This window comes from Neofelis nebulosa, chromosome 5 (genome assembly GCF_028018385.1).
Source record: "Neofelis nebulosa isolate mNeoNeb1 chromosome 5, mNeoNeb1.pri, whole genome shotgun sequence".
NCBI classification, from domain to species: Eukaryota; Metazoa; Chordata; class Mammalia; order Carnivora; family Felidae; genus Neofelis; species Neofelis nebulosa.
Window position 1 is genome coordinate 142,871,512 of NC_080786.1, and position 24,412 is coordinate 142,895,923.

A 24,412-nucleotide genomic window follows, 5' to 3' on the forward strand; every position below is an offset into this window, starting at 1 on the left:
AAACGCTTATGTCTAAAATATATAAAGAGTCCTTAAAATTCAACAATTCAGTGTGAAGGAAACTCACCCAGTTATTTAAAAGTGTACAAAAGATTTTAAAAGATGGTTCACAAAAGATAACTCACCAGTAGCAAATAAGGATGTGTGAAGGTGCTCAACATCATTATGCATCTGAAAAATGCAAATCAAAATTTAAATAAGATAACAATAAAAACCCAATTAAAATGACTAAAATGTAAAACCTTACCAACAGCATGTGTGAGTAAGAATGTGAAACAACTGTATTTCTCATGCATTGCTGTACAAAATGGTACACACACATAGGAAAAAATGATTTGGTAATTTCTACAATGTGGAATATACAGGCATAAAAAAACGTTTAACTCAATTGGAACTCATTTGAAACTCTTTGGGTCTGACACAAAACTTAGTTGTGAGGAGGGGCACCTGGGTGGCTCAGTCACTTAAGCATCTGACTCTTCATTTCAGCTCAGGTCACAATCTCACGGTTTGTGAGTTTGAGCCCCCGCGAGCTCCCCACTGTTAGTGCAGAGCCTGTTTGGGATTCTCTTGTCTCCCTCACTCTCTGCCCCTCCCTGCCTCCCTTCTCTCTCTCTCTCTCTCTCAAAATAAATAAATAAACATTTAAAAAACTTAGTTGTGAGGAGTTCAGTTGAAAGATGACTTTATCTCATAACGAGACAGTAACAATGAAATCAGAATAACAAGATAAATTGAGAATATTGCTTGACGATAAATATGACAGGACCACCATTCGTTTAGAAAAGGACCTTATGTATCTTTATATAATTCTCTAGGTTTCATTTGCCAAAGACTAATGGGACTGATTTTATGTATCAGAATTTTAAAAAGTAGTTCTATTCCCAAGTCTATAACTAATTTGTTTATGATCTTTGCCAGGTTGCTTAATTCTTTGGCCATGAGTAAAATAGAAATGTTGGGTAAAATGTAAATGTTACCTCTTTCTCATCTTACTCATAGAGTAGCGGTAAAGATAAAAAGACATAATGGATATGTACGTTTTTGGAAATTGTGAAACATTGATTGAATGTAATCGATCTTACTCAAACAGCTATTCGTTTTATCAATTTATTCATGTCATTATTATGTACAATAAAAGGTCTGAAATGATTCAACCTGATTTTCTATCATTAATCATTAGGCAACATACATCATTATGACTAAATGGTTCAATCTGTGGAAATAAAACAGGAATAGATATTACTTACATGATTACAGAAATGTTTGCTTTGACTTTATTTCAGTCATCCTGTAAAATAATTCTGGGTAAGGTAAAGTTGCAAAGATTATTGAAAATTTGCTTTATTTAAGTGCTTCAGGACGTTTTTCTTTAAAACCTGCCATTCTTATTGTATAAACACTCTCCTTAGTTGCAAGAGGCAATCGTCATTATAATACAGCTTTCAAGTTCTATAATATATACCATATGAAAAAACAGGATGTTTCAAAAACAAAATTCTTCCCAAGAGGTGATTATTAGATGACTCTTTTTGAAACCGCACTTCAATATTTATCCATATGCTCCAGAGAAAAAATTTGGCACATTTATTAAAATCAGTGGGAGAGGGTCACCTAATTTTAGATATGCTGAACTAGACTTTGTAGTTTGCCAATTGTATTAAATCATAATTAGTAAAAATAACAGGATATCTGCTTTAATGTTTTAAGAAATCCAATGACCCACAAATGTTGAAACAACAAAACCGGAGAATGAATGTGAGAATGGTTCTCAAATTATAACAATGAATTATAAGTTAAGTGACCAGTTTTTACTCAAATTGAAGTGCTTCAGCTGCTATTAGAGACGAATTTTTGTACAGTTTCCAACTGGAGTTTTGAAAAAACCCAGGACACATTACCATGTGCCTGTAAATTCAGCGCCAACACATGGATTTTTGAGGTTCTGAATATATGCAGCATAAAGATATTCTTTTGTACACCTGAAACTAATGTAACATTGTGTGTCAACGAAAACTCTCCAAGCACATACGATCTCCTTAAAATTGTAACTATCTCTTCAAATGGTCATTTCTGATTATGTAAAGATGCACTCCAAAGACAGGAAGATTGTCTTCCTCATCTTTGAGTCACTATCCCTAGAAACATTTTCAACAATTGTCATATTCCCAAGTGCAAAATATTTGAGTCAACAGTCATTCTGGGTTTGGAGGTTTACCTCTAAATATCTGACATACAGTTTTATCTAATTTTATCTTCACATAAACACTACAAAATATTTATTGGTTCTGCTTGTTCACTTATGACATCAAGTAAACAGTTACTATGCACTCCAAGCCAAATTTTAATGGTAAATTTAACATCCATATTTTTAAAATCACTACACTTCACGTTATGGAAAGTATTTTTAAATGATTCTGAGGATAAATTTGAGAAATGGTTGCAGGAAGCAGAGAAAAGTCATGGCAAAGGTCAACGATAAAAGATTATATGAAAGTAGGGGAGCAAAGTTTGATTTTAAGAAATGTAAGGGATCCTGATTTGGAAACAAACAAACAAAAAAACAGGAAAAAGAAGTAATAATCTGAAATAACCAAAGAAAATTTTTTCCACTTTAAAAACTACCAATTGATATAAATATGTATATATCATATTAGTAGCAATACAACTCAGTTTGAAGGATTTACTGTGTTCTATGCAAATATCTATAAAATATACTCCTTCTAAAATAATTCTTTGATAAAAATGAAATATGAGGAAAATATAAAAAGCATTCTATGAAAATCTAGGGAGGAAATAATAAATTTTGTTCAAAGGAACAATATTCTTATTGGTTTCAACCACCTCCATGCCGACGGTAAATTTAAGAAGATGTATCACAGTCATTAAAAGGTTTTGAGAAGAAAGGGTTTTATACATGACTGTTAATAAAATTCTATGTATTCGCTAAATAGGCCCTCTTTCTGTGTTTCAGCTAGGTTTCTAGACTCTCCCACAGTTAGATTGGAGCCATATGACTGAATTCTAGTCAGTAGAAGATGGAAGAAATTTATATAAGGTAATTCTGGCCATAAAAACCTCCTAAGGAATCGGTCAGTCATCTCCTGCTTTCTGCAGCAAACTCGGAATCTGTTCATATTACTTAGCTACTAGTTTGAAGAGACTCAGAATCCCGGAATCACCGCTAAGGGAAAAACAGTCAGAACTGCAATTGTGTTGTGATGTTGATAAGAATAAACTTGTGGTATCAGTTTCCTATTGCTACTATAACAAATAGCCATAAATTTAATGACTTGGAAAAAATTATCTAATAGCCCCAGAGCTGAGACATCTAAATAGTTCACACAGAGGCACCTAGGTGGCTCAGTCAGTTAAGCATCTGACTCTTGATTTCAGCTCAGGTCATGATCTCACGGTTCATGGGATTGAGCCCCATATCAGGATCTGCACTGACAGCACAGAGCCTGCTTGGGATTCTCTCTCTCCCACTCTCTCTGCCCCTCCTCTGCTTGCACTCTCTTTCTCTCTGAAAATAAATGAATATACTTAAAAACATATATATTAAATGGTCCTCACAGAACTAAAATCAAGATATTGGCCCATCTCCATTCTTTCTGAAGCCTTTGGGGATAATCCATTCCTTGCTTTTTCCAACTTCTAGAGGCTTCCCATATTTCTTAGCTCATGGTCACATCACCACAGCATCTGATTCTATCATCACATCTTTTTCTTGACTCTGGCCCTCCTGCTTCTCTCTTATAAGGACGTGATTATATTGGACCTGCTCAGATACTCCTGGATAATCTTTCCATATCAAGAGTCTTAACTTAATCATATTTGCAAATTGCCTTTTGCCATGGTAACATACTCAACAGGTTTTAAGGATTAGGGTATGGACATCTTGGTAGACCACTACTTTGCCTACCAAACTTGGATTTGTGCAACCACTAAGATCTGAGACTGTAGTTGCTGCTATAGATTTGGGGGCACATTTGCATAGCCTCACCTGTTAGGAGTGATGAACAAAATAAGCTTTTCTCTAGCAAGCTGTTAACATGGAAACAGATAAGTAATGGCTCTAATATGTCATGCATATTCTCTCTCTTTCAAACAAACTATTGAAAATATACTCTTTTATTTGGGAAATAAAGGAAACTTTCCAATTCAAGACTGTGGCCATGATTTAAATTGACTTTCTTTATTGGCCAAGACCTCAGATTTAATAATTTGTGTGCTGTGTTTCAGCTAATTGTTACTCTTCCACTTTTGTATCATTCCCCAAACCAGAAATGTGTTTGTGAGGGATATATCCTTCTGTTCAGAGTTTATTTTTAATTTCTTATTTTGACATCTATTAAAAAAATAAAAAACAAAAAACAAGCTGGTACTTTGCTATACCCATAATTGCTAAATCTGATTCAGGCTTTCATATGATTAGGACATTCTGATGAAGAATTTATTAAAAAGGAAGACGGGAAGAAAGAAAGAAAGAAGGAAAGAAAGAAAAAGAAAGAAAGAAAGAAAGAAAGAAAGAAAGAAAGAAAGAAAGAAAGAAAAAGCAAGCAACAAAGCAACAAAGAAAGAGAAAGAAAGGAAGGAAGGGAGGGAGAAAGAATGAAAGAGAGAAAGAAAGAAAGAAAGAGAGAAAGAAAGAAAGAAAGAAAGAAAGAGAAAGAAAGAAAGAAAGAAAGTCTCACAGAGCTCAAGGAAGTAACATAATTACTATCTTCTTTGTCAGACACTGAGTGATAATATTCTGCATGTTTAAATCCTATGTTAAATATCTTGCCTCATACAGTAAATAATTGTTTTATTCTAGCTTCCTGGAAGCGACTATGTGTCTTTTTATTATTATCTTTCCACATATTTTCTTCTGTTACCATAATTAGTCAGAGCAGTTTGACTGCTTCAGCAAACAATTCCAATTTTTACTAGCTTAAAACAATGTAATTTTTCTCCTGTTCGTGTCATGTTCCAAAACAGGTTGGCACCATGGGGAGGTTGTATTAGCTCAGTTTGCTATAACAAGTACCTTAGATTGGGTGGCTTAAACAACAGAAATTTATGTTGTCAAAGTTCTGGAGCTTGGAAGTCTGAGATCATTGTTCTGGCTGATTCAAAGTCTGATAGGAGCTCTCTTCCTGACTTGCAGATGGCTGCCTTCTCACAGTGTCCTCTCAAGGCAGAAAAAGAGATCTCTGTCTCTTCCTCTTCTCGTAAACCAACAATCCTTTTGGATTAGGGCTCCACCTTTATGTCCAAGTTTATCCTTAATTACCTTTTGAAAGCCCAATCTCCCAATATAGTCCCACTGGAAATTGAGGCTTCAACATATGAATTTGGGGACTATGGCATAGCATTTTATCCCTGTCCCCCAAAATTCATGTCTTTCTCACATGGAAAATATGTTCATTCCACCCTAACAGCTCCCAACAACTTGACTGATTCCAGTATCAATTCTGAAGTCTAAAGTCCAAATTGTTTTCTAAATATCACTTAAATCAAGTATGAGTGAGACTCAGCATAGGATTCATCATAAGGCAAAATTTTCTTCCAGCTGAGAACCTGTAAAACCAGATGAGCTATGTGTCTCCAAAATATGCTGGTGGGGCAGGCAAAGGATAGGCATTTCCCATTTCAAAAGGGAAAAATTGGAAAGAAGAAAGAGGTGATAGGTCCCAAGTAAGTACAAAACCTTGAAAGGTAAATTCTACAAGATCCTAAGGCTTAAGAACAACCCTCTTTGGCTCAATGCTTTGCTCTCTCAAACCATTGAGACAGTGGCCCCATCTTCAGAAACCCCAGAGAGCAGTGGTTCCGTACTGAGTCTCTAGGGGGCCAGGCCCTCAAAGCTCTGTGGGAAGCCCCACTTCTAAGGATTTGCAGAATGCTCCCACCCCCAAGGCTGCAATTAAAGGCCATAGGGCATGTTGATACTGAGGTGATGATCCAACCCTCTGAAATCTAGAGAGCAGTATTGACAATCTCCAGATTTCCTGTGGAGCCATTCTTCCCTTTTTTGAAGAATAGTGCACGTTCACAATCAACTAACACTTTGCTCCCATCCTGTAGGATTTACAAAGTCTAACAGCTTTCCTTCACTTTGTCTCTTATTTTCTGTCCACTTCAACCCCAACTGGCAGTTACTATACTGGTGTAATCCCATCTCTAGTTCTGGCTTCTGCAGAGATGGCTGATTAAGTCCATGAGTCACACACATAATCTCTTTATCAAATGTTTCTTCCGCCACACCCTTAGTGTTCCCCTCAGAACAAGCCTTCTCATTTTTTGGAATATTTATAGGTTGAGAATTTTCCAAATCTCCAAGTTCTGGCTCCTTTTTGCCTCACAATTTTTTTTCCTCCACAAGTCATGTGTCTTCTCTTACATTTTACTATAAATGATCAGGAAGACCAAAGCTGCACCTTCAATATTTTGCTTAAAAATCTCCTCTGCTAGGGGCGCCTGGGTGGCGCAGTCGGTTAAGCGTCCGACTTCAGCCAGGTCACGATCTCGCGGTCCGTGAGTTCGAGCCCCGCGTCAGGCTCTGGGCTGATGGCTCGGAGCCTGGAGCCTGTTTCCGATTCTGTGTCTCCCTCTCTCTCTGCCCCTCCCCCGTTCATGCTCTGTCTCTCTCTGTCCCAAAAAAATAAATAAAAAACGTTGAAAAAAAAAAAAAAAAAAAACTCCTCTGCTAAACATCGAATTTCATGACTTGCAAGTTCTACTGTCCACAAAGCACTTGATCACAAATCAGCCAAGCTTCTTGCCAATTTAGAACAAGGATCACCTTTCCTGAGATTTCTAATAACCTGTGCTTCACTTTTTCAAGACTTCCCAAGAATGGTGTTTAAGATCCGTATTTCTACAAACATTCTGTTCACAATCATCCAGGCCTTTTCTAGAATACACTTCAAAACTCCTCCAGCATCTACTCATTACCCAGTTCCAAAAACACTTTCATATTTTTGGACATTTGTTAGAGCAACATCCACTTCTCGGTACTAAAATCAGTATTAGTCACCTCTAGCTGGTTAACAAGTACGACAGCTGTGTCATTGACTGGATGTGTGTCGTCTCAAAATGCATGTGTTGAAATCTTAACTTACGATATGTTGGTATAGAAGACGGGGCTTTTGGGAGGTGATTAGTCCGTGAGTGTGGAGCCCTAGTGAATGAGATTAGTGCCCTTATAAAAAGGACCCCAGAGAGCTCGCTCATACTCCTTCCACCATGTGAGGATTCAAGAGGTCTATAACCCAAGGAGGGCTTGCATCAGAACCTACCCAGACTAGCACCTTGATCTCAGATTCCGAGTCTCCAGAACTATCAGAAATAAATTACTCTGATACCATAGTATTCTTGAATTTGTATTTTCTTTTTACTTGGTTGTTGTGGTTGTTGTTGCTGTAGTTGTTTTTGTTGTTTGCTTACCTGGCTTGCCCATCTCTGGGATTCTCTCCCCAGGCACATTCTTCCGGCCAGGACAATTCTGGTGAAAAAGTACCACTTTAGCTTCTACTGGAGTAAGCTGCAAAACTGACATTTTGGCTCTTTGGTAAGAGTCAGGGTTTGGTGTTCGGTCAGGCATTACAAGGGCACTGTGAGCTGTTTCTTTACTTTGAAAGTGTTGTGTCATTTAAATATATTTGACTATGTTTGAAAGAGAAAAGTTACTTTATGACATTTGATTTTAACTCAAGTACAACCGGTATTTATAATTCATTGTGGATAAAATTTGCTATTACTAGAAGGTCTTGCGATTCTATGTAAAAAAGACTTTCAAATTCTCATTAAGTACTAAAATTGACATTATCAACTTAAGGAACACAACCTTTTATGCATTTTTGAGTATTGCCTGCATAGTGCCAGTACAAATTATCCAAAAAGTGTTTCTGCAGTATTAATATGTTATCAAAGATGGTTTGACTTAATCAAGTTGGGGTATCAAAATTTACATGTCATTAAAAAAATTCTCCCCGTAGGGTGCTTGGGTGGCTCAGTTGGTTAAGTGTCTGACTTCAGCTCAGGTCATGGTCTCACAGTTCATGAGTTTGAGCTCTGTCAGGTTCTGTGTTGACAGCTCAGAGCCTGGAGCCTGCTTCGGATTCTATGTCTCCACTCTCTCTGCCCTGCCCCTGCTCATGCTCTCTCTCTCTCAAAAAATAAATAAACATTAAATTTTTTTTTAAGTTTTCTCCCTAAATATTAATATTAAATTAGTATATTATATCAAATAGAACCCTCATATCATGTTAGGTCTCAAAGTAAAATATGCATATATGTATAGTTATATATATAGTTATATATATATATATATTTTTATGGTAAAAGAGAAAGTGAGGCACATTTAAATTTTTGAGAGTTTATTTCAGCATACATTGATTCGAATACAGCAGCACAAACCAAAGGTAGTTAGGAGCATTCTGCTGATAGGAGACAAAGACAAGTTTTTTTAATATAGAAGCTGAAGCAAAGCAAGGAAGCAATTTGATTGGCTAAAGCTGAAGCATTCGTCCTGTTTAGGAAAACCTATTTCACTGATTGTAATTGCCCTTTGTAAGTTTCAGGGTCTCGGACTCAAGTGCATTGACGCTGGCTTAGGTTTTGGTTTGTTTATATAGGCTGCTAAGGCATGAGAACCACCTCAGTCTAATTGCTTCCATGTTCAATTACTTTCTTGTTTAATTAAAAACTTAATGTATACAAAACCTTAAATTCCAGCATTAATCAGAGATAATTATATCTTTATACAATTGCTATAAAATCAATAAAAGTTTTCCCAAACACATGGATTGGAAAGGCACCTCAGGTGTGTGTGTGTGTGTGTGTGTATAATTGCATTGGAAATGGTTGCTACAGCTAATTTATCAATAGAGCAAGAATTTTTATGTTTTTTGCATACAAACGTAGTAAAATTTGCATTTATTTGGGGCCTCATATAGGTGAAGAATTCAAACTCACCATCTCATTTACTTCTCTCAAATCATCCTGTGAGGCAGAAATAAGGAGTAATGTGTTGTGTTTTTTTCTACATAAGGAAACAGTTTTGTAATAGTTCTATTTATCCAAAACCATCCCGTTAGAGGGTGGTGGGCTGAGAAGGAGGGAGGATAGTTGAACTGTCTTCTCTAATATCCATATTCTCCCTTCTGTTTTGCTGCATTTTACAGGAAACTCCATTTTAGGGGGCAGCCCTTGCACTCTTCCAGTGGGGTCTGCAATGGGAAGCTGGAACCAATGATGGGAATGGCAGATGAAGGAGAAACCAGGATATTCCCCTTCTCTCTGCTCTTGTGGTGTCTCTGGCTGTCATTGGTTCCTCTGAGGCTCCAGCTCCTGACCACAGCCCATCCATCATGACTGCAGCAGCCATGAACCAGCCATGATTTCTGGAAGCTGGTAAGGCCACCTGTTCTTAGTGCCCTTCCAGAATGAGGGTGACAACAGCTTCCTGCTGTCGTTAATTTCTGGGTGGCCTCATTTGCAGCTTCTTGACCACTTTTCCTGTATCAATTAACCTAACGCGGTTTCATTTTTCCACCTAGATCCTAATGGCCATCTGAGAAATACCAACAGTGATTCCATTTGTAGAAGTATTAATCCCAATCCGATATTTCTGTTTCATGAAATAGTATCTTTGCTTAAAATGAGGAATCGCTATATTTACTGTTCATTATGTACTATTGATATAAACCATATGGGCACATTGCTCCTGTTTTTGAGTTTCTAAAAGTGTTTTCAATTGCTTCCCTTTGATTAAGATAAGACAGTTCATGTAAAAACAAAACAAACAACAACAACAACAAACAGTGTCAGGATTAAGGTCAAGAGTTAATGTAATCCTTGTTCTGCCTTTCAGAAGCTTTATGACCTTGAATTACTTTGTCCCTGAGCTTGGTTTTAATAAGGATAATTCATAAGACCTTCATAAGGTTTTTATGAAGAATGAATATGTGCGAAGGACACTGTGTATTGCCTGATTCGTAATCATTAATAAAAAGTAACCATTGTTTAAGGTTTAATTTGAGAATTCATAGTAAAGCAAAATTATTGTGATTGACATAAATATAATTTTAAAACCATTTATTTTTAATTGTGAGTATTTCCAAATCATTTATATACCTTTGTGTATGTGTATAGTATGAATATATAGTTGCATATTATATATATAAATATATACATATATATTATATATACACACACACATACACCATTGCATAATACAAATGAAATACACTTTTCTGAGAGTTTTAGATCTTAAACTTCAGGAACTTAAGAAAAAAAATAACATCAGTCTATATTTTTAAAGTTTTAAAAAGATACATTTCTTGATTATAACAAAATTAATTTCAAACTGTTTGCAAAGAAGCATTCTACAAGTGAAAACTGTATTCCTGAAAACAAAGAAATCCAGTAGAAAATCTAATTCCCTGGACCTACATAAAAGAATGCTAAGGTATTCAGATAATGTAGAAAAATATTTGGAAAATGTAAGAAAAATTATTTTTATTATTATTAAAAAAATATAATTATTTTTGTGTGTAACTAGTTTTAGTGATGAACTAAATTATCGCATATTGGTCCTGATTTGGTTATCTCTAAGGTCCTAATTTATTTATGTTCCAGTATTGTATCTTTAAGCATCCTTTTACAATCACCTGCAGAAGTTTCTTTTTAAAAAATGCTGATGATGTACCTGAAGAAGGACAACTTCGGTCTAAGGTTTGAAAGAAAGAAAAGTCCCAAAACAAAAAGTAAAAAGCAGAGTAAAACAGAGGCTTAGGGGATGAGCCTACAGATAGAATTGGATAGAAACATATTCCATTCTTCCTATGTCAACCATGAAAGAAAATAAAAATGATGAAAGCAAGGATCTCCAAAACTATGAAAATTCATTGTAATTTCAGGAACTATTACAAAAAGCAAATTTCAAGCTCTGAATGACAAAAAATTAGCTGTCATTTGGGACCCTAAATTAGCGTAAGATCCATTTATTCCAGCTGCAGCTGACTTCCATATTGTAGAAACATACTATTCTGACTCATTCCAAGTATACATTATTCTAAAATCAGATTTCAAAATTTAGCCAAAATGGAACTCGAAAGAACTTTATGTAAATATCACTTCTTGTTTTAATTCCCTCAAAAATCCCTAGGCTCTGTATCAGTAAAGGCTACATATGTGGGATAAGGTTTTGAATGTACATAAAAACACAAACAGTCACTGTAACAATAGTCATCCTTGATTTGCCCTTTTATTATGTACCCACTGCATTTATGAAGATCTATAAACGAGCTCTGTAAATCATCCAACAAACTCCAAGGGAAGGAGTCTTTGTGGAATTCAAGATGTTAATATTTCCTTTCTAACCAAATTAACTCCACATGTTTTCTGCTGCAACTAATCTCTTTCCTGTGGAATTAGGCATGGTCTGACTCATTCTTTATTTTTTGAACATGACAATTTACTCCAGAGTAGCCCTCATTTCACATAGCCTCAGGCTCCCGGCCATTGCTGTGTATCCAGCATCTTTGCTGATCTTTGTAGCAAAGGTGTGCAATTATGGAAAAAATTCTAACACCACTAGTATGCCAGTCATCTCATAAACGGCACGCTTTAGTCTGCATGTGTCTGGGGGAAATAATTTCTTAAGTGTCTACAGAATTTTCAGACAGATGAAGTACCCTTAAACATATCTGAAAACAATAACGAGAATAAGACTTACATTAATTGATAATGTCTTAAAGGTCAGACCTTTATCTGTACTTACAACATTGCTAACCCTAGGGATGCCTGGGTGGCTCAGAAGGTTAAGCATCTGACTTTGGCTCAGGTCATGGTCTTAGGGTTTGTGAGTTCCAGCCCCACATCAGGCTCTCTGCTGACAGTGTGGAGCCTGCCTGGGATTCTCTCTCTCCTTCTCTCTCTGCCCCTCCCCCACTTGCTCATGCTCTCTCTCTTGCTCTCTCTCTCTCTCTCTCCCTGTCACAAAATAGGTAAATAAACTTATTTAAAACAGTATTGCTAACCCTAACAAGATAAGGCAGATAATATAACCACATTTTGAACATGAGAAGACACATTCCCACACCTAAGAAGTAATAGAGCAGAGATTCAAACCAACCATCAAGGCTCTAAAGCCAATGGCTTCGAAATACAGCATAGCCATCATTTGCTTCTTAAAATGGCTTATGCAGAGACAGAGTAGAAATCACTGTGACTATTTATATTTATGAACTGATGCTCAGAAAGGTGAAGTCACTACCAGGGCCTCAAAGCTTGGAGGTAGAGTCTAAACTACAATGCCCCATCCCATGTTTTTTTTCCTCCATCTCTTAACTCACTCAGAGGATTTAGTTGAAGCGCCTCTGAGAGAGTCTCCTTAGGTAGAGAGGAAGAGTAAATGGTAAGGGGAGAGAAAGGAGACAGGTAAGAGCTGAAGCATGAATACTTGAAGAGCAGAATCCATGGGCTATTTGTTTTAGTACCCATAACACCTAGTATGATGTCTTGAACATAGTGATGGTAGGTATTTAATAACATATAGTTATTAACATAGTACTATTCATGGATTTGGGGGGTTATTTTGGTTTACTTCTTGGCCTGCTGAAGATCTTCCTATATTATTATAAGGATTATCTGACTGGGTATCTGGATAGTTTGTTTTAGTTCTGTCCCATCATTCATTTTAGCTGTTATTCCAGGAAATTGTCTTTACCTCTCTGGGCTTGATTTCTCTTGGGCATATAATAAAGGAGTTCCTTTAAGTTTTAAAATGTTTTCAAACTAGAGTGAACCATCCACAGATAACCTGGTCTTCAGAGGACTTTCCATTGTGGGACAAGATCTGGTCATAGAATTTCTGGTCATATGAGGAAATCAAGTATATTATGTGTGTGATCTCAAAAGTTTTCAGTAGCCTGCTGGAACACAGCAATAAAACATCCCATGGCCTTGATGTTTATGGAGAAGCTATTTGTCTTATCAACCAGCCCTTTTTTCAGCAGGCAATTATTAAAGGGCCTGTATATGAAAGTGCTGTATTAGCAAGAAGTTCAAAACAGTAATAACTGATGTCTAAAAGGTTTACATATTAGGTGCCAGAGAGAGAAAAGGGAGTGCCTAATGGTATTACTCAGTGAACTGGAAAAGTTAACATTTGAACTTGAAGGGAGAGTAAGCTTTCAGTGAACAGCAAGGATAAAGAGCTGCCCCAGTCAAGGAATCAGCTTGACATGATATGTTTGGAGCAAAGCCAATGTGGAGAGGACCAAGAGAGTGGAGGGAGATGAAGCTGAGCCCTGAAGGGCCCAGCATGCCAATCTCAGTTGTTCTATTATCTTGTAGGTTATAAGCCATCTCTTTAAAACTTTCTCAACAAGAGTGACATAATCATATTTACATTTTGAAAAATCAATATGGCAGCCAGTGAAGGTGGAGGGAGGATGCCTGGATGGAAAAGAGCCCAGTGATTGCAATGAACCAGGCAAGAAAGACTGAAGACCTAAACCGAGATTGTCACTTCAGGGATGAGGTGCTACACGAAACTGTGCTACACTCCATTCAAGTTTTTTGTCATTGCCATCCAAAGAGTAACTTGGTATGTTTTATATTGGAAGACATTTTCTGAAACAAAATCACATGTGAGGAAAAACAAAAATGTGACTAAATGACAACTAATACAATTACACCAAGGCTGGAGACAATATTGCTAGAATGTCTTCTTGATGGCAAGATACAAATTCAGTGGTAATAACCTACTCTAAATACTCTAAATAATCTACTCTAAATAACCTACATCTAAAAATAGACATTCGTGTCATTCCTTATTTGGTGGTCCTTTAATGTCCAATTTGATTTACTTGACTTGGAAGAGAACAGATATTCAGCATATCATTACAGATTCTTTAATGCAAATATTTGACTTAAATTTACCAAATTGTTAGATGTTGCTCAAAAATTATATGAATATATTTTACTTCAAATTTAAATTTTAAATTATATGAATATATTTTACTTCAAATTTAAATTTTAAATTTAAATCTCTAATTGGTGCTTGAACCTTCACCCACTGCGTCTTTCCCTCCCTCTCTCTCTCTCTCTCTTTGTCTCTCTCCATCAAGACCAAGGTTTATATTTCACTGCCCTTTCTTCCCATGGATCAGAATCTCTAAAATACATAAATAAATCATAAATCTAGAGCCTGTCTTAACTTTCTGATTTTTTCCACCTCCACTAATACCCTTAGTGGTTATTCCAGAAGCTCCCATTAGCACCCTTCAAAGTCCATTGTAATTTCTCTTATATGAGATCATAATGAGCATGATCAGAACAAACATGTATGATGAACAATCCAATAATTAAAATTTAATTTCATCAAAAACACAAGAAAAAATAATTCAAAATGAAAGAAAAGGCAGGGAAATAAATACAAGAAGTGATTGCACCTATCATGAAGTAGTGGTTTGTATCAGAAAAAAAAAAAAAAAAAACACAACATTCCACAACATTCCACTCCACTTTTTTCCTTATAATGTGATCATTTTCTGTAAATATGTGTTTTGGTATATTTAGTTCAACTACATATAATGGATTAGAAGAAAAAAGAGTAGATTTCTAAGTAGAGAGTGGCAGCCATGGTTTCTAATTAGAGAATATCTCTAATTAGAGAATATCTAATTAGAGAATTCTCTAATCTAATTAGAGAATAGATTGGGGAAAAGAAAGGTTCTAATACTAAAAAGAGTGCTGTGGTCTATAATTAATATTTTAGGAAATTTCTCTTATTCTTAGATATTTCCAGTTTTAGGAAGTTTAGACAAAGCGTGATTTAAAATATGTTATCATACCTTTAAGAGGTATTTTATCAATAAATATTTTTTTTATCTAGTTAATTTTTCCCCACTTTGTTCACAACCAAATCTCTTAACTACTTTTATTAATTTCGGTCTTTGGGGTTCACATTTTAGAGGTTTTTGATCAACTATTTCCCTCAAATATTCACAGTTATATATAAGTTCTTCAAACCCTATACCAGCCTTTAAAATCTTCTATAAAAGCCCTTCAGGCTACTGTCATCCTAATGAGATTCACAGATTTTGAAACGACAGTACGGTTGGTATTAAAACAAACCTCAATAAAGAGATATCCCTTCCAGTATTTCATCATTTGATGACTCTAAAATTATATATTTCTTTTTTACTAACTCTCATTTTACTTGACAATGCCCAGATGATTTGATTTTTATTTCCTGTCACAGGGAGACCTCTGATGGTATAACCATATTTCAGGTTTGTCTGTCATTTGAAATTGGTTATTTTCATCAGGTAGTATAAATTCAATAGCTCTGAAGTCAAGGTAATGGATGAGTTTACTGAAAACACAACTGTGCCTCTCATTCTGCTAGATAAAATATATTTGATGACCATAAACATGAAACTCCAGACCTCAACCTGCTTCTAGGAAGGCACGATGAATGTCCCCTTGGGAGTAGGACACTCAGAGATATGGTAAATTACCTTGTCCAAGCACTGGCCAAGGGGTACTGTGGGAAAGCTCCAGGAGCACATGAGGTACATGAGCTAATTTGTTTCCCATTGGTTTGTCTCTCAATGGCTTGGCTGTGGGCCTGCTAAAGGGAAAAAGAAATTGTGTTTCTTAGATTCTCTCAAAATTGCACACTATTTCCACTTCTAAAATCTTGTTTTATTCACATTCAGTAAAGTTATCAAAATTAACAACAGCCAGACTATTATATTACTTATGGTGGAAAAACACTGTTTAATTTACATTTATAATTCACACATAAGGTCATAATTTTCAGTCTTACACAGGTAGCCTGCGAATGATTATATCTTTGGGTGAAATGGGTGGGGTGTGTGTGTGTGTGTGTGTGTGTGTGTGAACTGTCATTAATCAGCCATGTTCCATGTGGGATGGATTTTTCATATGACTTAGCTTACCATTAAAGGAGACAGAAAAGAATTATGTAGGCCTACCTCATTTTGAATACATAAAAGAGAATCTACTATGTGTAACTCACTATACTTCTTAGGTATTCCTAACCAGAGAGGTAAAATAAGTCATTTTTAGATCAAATGAAAGTAATGTAACATAACACACTATTTTAAGGTTTTGTTTTTGTTGTAATCTTTAAGAAAAGATGTATATTACATTATATATTATCTGTATTTTTTAAAGTAACTTTTGACTTAAGGTCAACAATATACTTAACTTATATATAACTTAAGGTTATATACTCTATCATTGGTTTCCTTAATTGTCTTCTACCTCTAGTTAAAAATAAAAAATAAATGTTTTCTTATCAAGACCTCTAAAAATGCTTAGGGATGGTCCAAAATTCCCAAACATGTTTATAAGTTAGATCTTACAAGAGATATGAAGTAAACACAGCAATTTTCACCATTCATACATCTGACATTGAATCACATACTAATCAGACCCCTGGCTGAGCTTTCCTATAATTAGGGGTTTAACTATTATGCAATAAACTGGATTCTAAATCATTTTCCAATTCTTCCCAACCAAAATATATTTAATATGTCATTAGTCTCTCATTATACCCAAGATATTTTTGAGCAAAGTCTCTGGTTGAACAGAATATTTTCCTACTAAGGCATTAATGCTTTAGACCAATAATATATCAATTAATTGAAAATAATTGAACCCTCAGCTACTGATGAGAGGAAATATTTTAGAATTAAAAGGATTTGGGGGGAGGGGTATGCTTCCTGATGCCCTGGAACTCCTATAATCAAATTGCCCACCTATAAAAAAGAATCTTTCTCTGGTACGTGTCTAGGAAAATAGAGTTTTGCTTTGGGACGTACTTCCCTCTCTTCTTCCTTCTCCCCAGGAAAATGTTGTATATTTTAGGATCAGATTGCTTCTTTTTCCTATGTTTTCTAGCTTTAAAGAGATTTCAGTTGTAAAGTGTTCCCTCAAAGGAACAGAAAGAAGTACTCTCAATTCACAAAGTCATACGTTTAAAGATGGAAATCAATAGGCAGGACTTCATCCCTGCAACAGGGTGTGGGCAGACCATAGCTCATAATTATCTACAATCCCAGGAGTAAAAGAACAACATGAAGACACAAGACAACCTTGGTTCTCTTATCGCAGGATAAAAGTTTCTGTCGATATGAACCCAAATGGGACATAATGGCCATGACTCCTTTGTGCTGTGTTCCATGGTACCCAGAAGTGTGAACATTTGGTTTAGGAAAATCTTCATAGAAGAGAGAAAAACCTCTGGGGGGCACATGAACACACTGGCTGCAGACTGTCCATCATAAGCATTCACTGAGAAAACTTCAAGAATGTGCACGAACAAGACTCAGATATGGTTGTCATACTAATAACTCCTAAAGAAATGTTTTTCCTGAACAGCATAAAATTCAAAACTAATCTCTTTTCTTTTTTCTTCTTTGGCTTCCAGAAAGCTCAGAAAGCTAAACCTCTAGTCCTAACTTCAGTAACAATCTAGGAAATTCTAGCATGCTTCTCCTTCCACACTTTCCCTGATATGTTCTTTGCATTTTCTAACTTTATTTTCTATGTCCCTATGTTATTATCTTTTTTTCCTATTTTATTTTACTATTTTATATCTAACGAATTGCCCCAATCTCTTTGTACCATCAAAACAAGGTATTCAAACATATATAAATCATTAACAACATAAATGCATAATAACAAAATCCTGCTAGTGTCTTGCTCTTCTGCTTCTTTAGAATGACTCAGATTAAACTAGGAAGACTTGGTCAAATTAGCGCTATTTTTGAAACAATAAAAACCAAGTTTCTATATCCCATTGGTTCGTCTTAACAATGGAGAATATCCTAATGTTGCTAAGTCTAGTTGTGATTAAGACCCTATATAATGGAAAGGACATAAATGGCTTTTATTCTCTTCCTTGATTATTTCAATCAGTATTCCAGTATTTATATTCCAGTAACTATTTTTTAATTACTCCTAGAGAGACTCAATCTTTGACCCCTTCTATGCAGAAGTGACCAGACTGAGGATACAGAGATTGTTTTCTCTTTATGTATTATAATTCAATATTTTATTACACATTATTATATTACATTATATGTGTTTACTATATTTAATATAATGTATTTAGTTTAATATAATTAATATATCATTGTTAATATAACTTACTTAATATATTCAATATAATATATATTTTAAAATACACTAATAAAAAGATGGAATTCAGTTTCTAACAAATGTTTCTACTTTTCATTCTTTAGATTTCTTGATTTCCTGCCTGCCTTCCTCTGTCTCATTTTAACTCCAAATCTTTTGTAAATAAAGCACAATGAGGGAGATACTTCTTATTTGTGAGCATGTTTTTTAGTTGACTATGTCCTCAGGACAGTCACTAGACCAAAATATCTCATCGCCAAGAATGGTCAAGTTGCTGCCCAGACCCAGGAGAACTGATATGGATTCACATGAGGAAATGTTGCCTGGGCAAGGATGAGAGCTAGAAATCCCCCTTTGTACTTGATCTAGCTTAGAGGCAGTGATGCTATGCCAAGAGCTGGCTCTGGAGTTCCATATACTTCCATGTGAACCTCACCTCAGCTACTTCCAAGGCATGCAAACTTGGATAGGCCCCATATGGAGCTTTAATTTCCCCATCTCTAAATGAGTATAATGCCTTTTAGGGCATAGAGCATATGCTCCATTAAATGCTGCCTTTAAAAATGCTCTAAACATCTGAACAATATGTTTTCAAAATGAAATACTTAGAATTATGTTATCATCCACTGAATAAATGGTATCTGTGTATAAGCACTATACCAGCTGCCTGAGATATAGAAATGAAATGCCTGTCCTCAGGTAGCAAAAACTAATATAGACATAGCCTTATAACTAACTGCTTATAGTACTTCTCATTAAATGGTCTAAGGTATTTAAGAGGTCAAGTAGAGATTTTGATGGTATTACAATTATTTTGCAGTCAGGAGGTATTATGACTAATTTTGTGTCAACTCAACTGGCCACAGGGTGCCCAGATTAAACATTATTTCTGGGTGTGCTTGTGAGAGTGTTTCCAGAAGAGATTAACATTTGATTCAGTGAACTCAGAAGGTAGATTGCCCTCACCGAAATATGGGTGGGTATGATATAATCTATTGGGGGCAGGGGGCCTGAATAGAACAAAAAGCAGAGAAAGGAGGAATTCATCCCATTTTGCGGTGCGTGCGTGTGTGTGTGTGTGTGTGTGCGCACGCCAGTGATTGAGCTGGCATATTTCATCTCACCCCCTGTATATCAGTCAGCCTCTTTGGTCTCAGATCTTATGCCACAGACTGAATTACACACCAGCTTTCCTGGGTCTCCAATTTGCAGATGGAAAATCTTGGAACTTCTCAACTTCCATAACTACATCAGCCAATTCCTCATAACAAATCTTCTATTAGCTCACTTTTTCTGGAGAACCTGACTAATACAGGAGGTCAGGAAAACTTAAATCTGGGAGTAACATAACTCCCGACAATCTCTCCCACATGGTTATTAAGTAGGATACCCAAGGCAAAGCAGGAACAAGAGTATCCTGTCATTGGTTGCTGTATTATTTGACTAATAGCCCTGATTAAAGACAATGGAAGCTCCTGGATTAGGCTTTAAGTCCAAAAGGAACCTCCTAAGTACCACCCTCACCTAAGACCATCCCATTTGAGAATATTGAGATCATCATGCTCTGGGGTACCTGCATGAGAGAGGAGGATACGGCTGGAGTCTATTCACCCATCCATACACAGCATGAGAGTCAAAAAAAGGTTCCCAAATTTTAAGAGGAATCCCTGACTTAGTTTACCAATTCTGCAACATGATGTAAACAGGAAAAGGACAATGAGAAATCTTAGAACCTGGTATCCTAGTTTTGAAGATATACCCAGTGATTGCACACAAACTAATAATTGTATGCAATCAGGGTGTCCAGATTTGAATAATCAGATTAAACTGTTTCTTTGGATGGGAGGTTGGGGACATGGAGAAAAGAATGCTAAGGAACAGGCGAGCACACGAGGAAAAGTAGCTAAAAGTCTTTCTTCCAATAAGATACAATGCTGGGATCATTAATTTTCTGCCTGCCTTGTTGCCTTGGAATTTTAAAATTTTACCATGAAGATATCTCCAGAGCTTGAAACATTTTGAGCCCCATTACATGACAACACTTGATTCTTAAAATCAATAACTACTAAAACCAGACTAAACATATATAGTCCAGTGCACACTTTAATCTAGGCAAAGCCCTCGATGGTATCAGGAGTGGTGGCAGAACTGGTGGACCTAATCTTTGCTATCAGAAAGATTAAAGTCATTCCGTTACAACTGAAAAATACGTCCACAAGGAATTGTAAAACGCACTGAGTTTTACTGTTGGTGACCGTTAGGGAAAATTTATCAGAAGAGATCTCATCAGATGCCTTGCTGAAATAAATCAGATGGCTTGCTGAAATCAGATACTTGCACAAAAGGTCTGTGGCGTTACACTACCAAAGCAGGAAACAATATCAGCTGCATAGATTTTGGAGGCCAAGATGGTGAGAAGGGGCAGATTCTAGCTGCAGAAGAACAGCAAGAAACGCGAGAACTATAATTTGGGGATGGGGTGGAGATGGGAGAAGTAGATCAGGAACCTGAAAAGAGATCAGAAAAACATGAATACACTGTGACCAACACACTTATTCCTTCAGTAGGGTGGCCCAACTTTCCCAGCCAGGAGACCCTGAACCTGTTTCAAAGCATCCATGCAAGTTGCCAAGGACCCCGGTGACATGCTTTGCCTCTGCCACTGGATCCTCTTGGCCTCCATTGCTTGTTCTGTTTTCCAGCTGCTGAGAACCCAGAAGTGCCAAGTGCTGGTCACGCTGATGTAAATCCCTCACCTCCACCTTGATCAGTTTATCTACTCACACTACCAGCAGGTCCCTTCCTACCAAGGATGAACGAAGGTGTCTTTATTTTATTTATTTATTTTTAGAAGATTAAAAAAAACATTTTTAATGTTTATTTATTTTCGAGAGAAAGGGAGACAGAATGTGAGCAGGGGAGGGGCAGAGAGAGAGGGAGACACAGAATCCGAAGCAGGCTCCAGGCTCTGAGGTGTCAGCACAGAGCCCAATTTGGGCTCGAACTCATGAACCCTGAGACCATGACCTGAACCGAAGTCTAGCGCTTAACTGACTGAGCCACCCAGGCACCCCTATTTTTAGATTTTAGCTAACCGGATAACTGTCTGTAGTCTACCATTAATATTGCTTTAATTGCTTTAATTGCTGATTTTTTAAATATCCATGAATATAATGCATCCAATAATTTTGTTGAGTTCCATCCTTCCAATGATCATAGTCTTCATTCCCACCAATGATTCTATACTTGATTATTCCAGAATCTTCAATGAAACTCTTTTAAGAAAAAAAAAAGACTATGAATAATGTGAATAGATGGGGGTCAATCTATTTATTATATATGAAAATTAATATATTTTAATTTTGAGCAGAATCCATTTTCTCCCTGATGAGAGAGGTTAGCAAAGTGTAACTATTAACATCATGCCCACCACCCTTCTTTCTGCTCTCATTTTTGTTGGTTGTGTTAGTACATGCAATATCATATCAACATTTTAGTTGCGCTAAGGGCTAGTCTGTAAGCATAATTAATTTATCTTTCTACTGGCTGCACTTCACCACTTTACAGGTTTCTTAGAAGACGTTGACTTTTTCAGAAGAGATCTTGCGTTCATTATTCTGTTAAGTTATTTCAGATTCTTAGCAGTGTGGCATAGTGGAAAATGCAGTATCGTTAGCCAAACTACCTGGGTTCAAACCCAAGCTCTATCATTAATGAGATGTGAAATCCTGGACAAATGAAGTAAATAACTTGCCTCCATTTCCTCCACTGTAAAAGAGAGATATTTTGAACCCCATTTCATGAGATAGTTGTGAGAATCTAATGCGGCAACACCTGTAAAGCATGCAGGAAAGGGCTGAGCCCCGAGCAGGGACTCAGGGAATGCTAGCTGCAATTCTTAGCTTGCAGGAATGTCTTCATGCTTCATGCTTGAATGGTAACTTGGCTCATGCGATACTTTTAGTTTATTCTTTCTTTTATTTTCTTCATATCATTTTAGACAATGTCTCGGGGTTTTGTTGTTGTTGTTGTTGCTGTTGTTGTTGTTATTTTTGGTTTTGGTTTTGGGTTTCTTTGGTTCTCAATATAGCTAAACAAATTTTTCTTCCTTGATGGTGTCTTGTGTTTTCCCCTGGGTGTCTGAATTTTTTTTGCCTTCTAAGCCAGGAAGCTTAATAACTAGCCAGGAAGTGTGCTATACCAATCAAATTTTATTCATATTTTCTGGAATATTGTGGTAAATTTGCCTTGAAAAATCAGTTCTCCCTTTATCAGATATGTCATTTGCAAATACCTTCTCCCATTATGTGTGCTGTCTTTTAGTTTTGTTTATTGTTTCCTTCCCTGTGCAGAAGTTTTTTATCTTGATGAAGGCCCAATAGTTCATGTTTGCTTTTGTTTCCCTTGCCTTCAGTGATGTGTCTAGTAAGAAGTTGCTATAGCTGAGGTCAAAGAAGTTCTGCCTGTGTTCTCCTCTAGGATTTTGATGGTTTCCTGTCTCATATTTAGGTCTTTCATCCATTGTGAATTTATTTTTGTGTATGGTGTAAGAAAGTGGTCCAGCTTCATTCTTCTGCATGTCACCGTCCAGTTTTTCCAACACTATTTATTAAAGAGACTTTTTTTTCCATTGGATAGTCTTGCCTGCTTTGTCAAAGATTAGTTGACCATATAATTGTGGGCCCATTTCTGGGTTTTCTATTCTGTTCCATCGATCTATGTATCTGTTTTGTACCAGTGCCATATTGTCTTGATGACTACAGCTTTGTCATACAGCTTGAAATCCAGAATCATGATGCCTCCAGTTTAGTTTTTCTTTTTCAGAATTGCTTTGGTTATTTGGGATCTTTTGTGGCTCCATACAAATTATAGGATTGTTTGTTCTACCTCTGTGAAAAATGGTCCTGGTATTCTGATAGGAATTGCATTAAGTGTGTAGATTGCTTTGGGTTGTATAGACATTTTAACAATGTTTGTTCTTCCAACTCATGAGCACGGAATGCTTTTCCATTTCTTTGTAAGTATAAGTATTTTTTATAAGTATTCTATAATCTTCCTCTTTTACATCTTTAGTTGGGTTTATTCCTAGGTATCTTATTGTTTTTGGTGCAATTGTAACTGGGATTGATTCCTTGATTTATTTTTCTGCTGCTTCATTATTGGTGTATAAAAATGCAACAGATTTCTGCACATTGATTTTATAACCTGTGATTTTGTTGAATTCATGTACTAGTTCTAATAATTTTTTGGTGGAGTCTTTCAAGTTTTCTGAAAGACCTGATACATAGAGTATCATATCTTCTGCAAATAGTGAATGTTTGACTTTTTCCTTGCCAATTTGGATGCGCTTTATTTCTTTTTTGCTGTCTGATTTCTGAGGCTAAGACTTCCAGAACTATGTTAAATAGTAGTGGTGAGAATGGACATCCTTGTCTTGTTCCCAACTGTAGAGGAAAGACTTTGTTTTTCCGCATTGAGGATGATATTACCTGTGGGTCTTCCATATTTGGCCTTTATGAAAGAGGAATATTCCATCTATCCCTACTTTGTTGAGGGTTTTTATCAAGAATAGATGCTGTATTTTGTCAAATGTTTTTTTTCTGCATCTATGGAGAGGATTATATGGTTCTTATCCTTTCTTTTATTAATGTGGTGTATTACATTGATTGATTGGCAAATATTGAACCAATCCTTCAGCCCAGGAATAAATCCCACTTGATCATGCTGAATAATTCTTTTAATTAGCAAAGTGTCATCATCGAGGCAGCTGAGCTCCTGGAGGGAAGTCACTCTGCTGGTTTCAAGGACTTGTCAGTGGGCAGGCAGTAAAGGAATTTAATTTTTCATTTGCCTTAGTTTCCCAAATTACCATGGCAAGCACTTAAACCCCTTTCCTTTGCTCTTGGGTAGCTGGGAGTGTCCAAGGAATAGCACACAGATCCCACCTGGGGTGGGAGGGTGTTAGCTTATGCTTTGCCGTCAGCCTGCCTTATGCTGTCTCATCATATTCCCCCTGAACACCTTTTGACCCTTAAATCTTTAAGGTTGTTGAAGGTGGAAGGTCTCATCTGCTGTAGCTTCTTCCTGCTGAGTAGGGGCACAGAGTTGTCCCTACCTATATGGGTCAATACTGGTCAGTCAGGGAACATATAGGGGAGATACAAAAGGCAGAGGTAGCTGGATCTAATGTGGGTAATGCGTATGAACCTCCTTGGGTAGAAAGGATCGTCTATTGGCT

At 36.4% G+C, this 24,412-nt stretch overlaps 1 long non-coding RNA gene across 1 annotated transcript in view; it reads right to left on the minus strand.

Moving 5' to 3' along the window:
• LOC131511458 (uncharacterized) overlaps window positions 1–1,293 on the minus strand; it is a 49,408-nt gene extending 48,115 nt beyond the window's left edge. The window contains exons 1-2 of the long non-coding RNA XR_009261537.1: window positions 1,251–1,293; window positions 126–171 (exon numbers count right to left, since the gene is read on the minus strand). This is a non-coding gene — a long non-coding RNA (uncharacterized LOC131511458). The remainder of the gene's footprint in view (window positions 1–125; window positions 172–1,250) is intronic.
• Window positions 1,294–24,412: the final 23,119 nt, after the last annotated feature.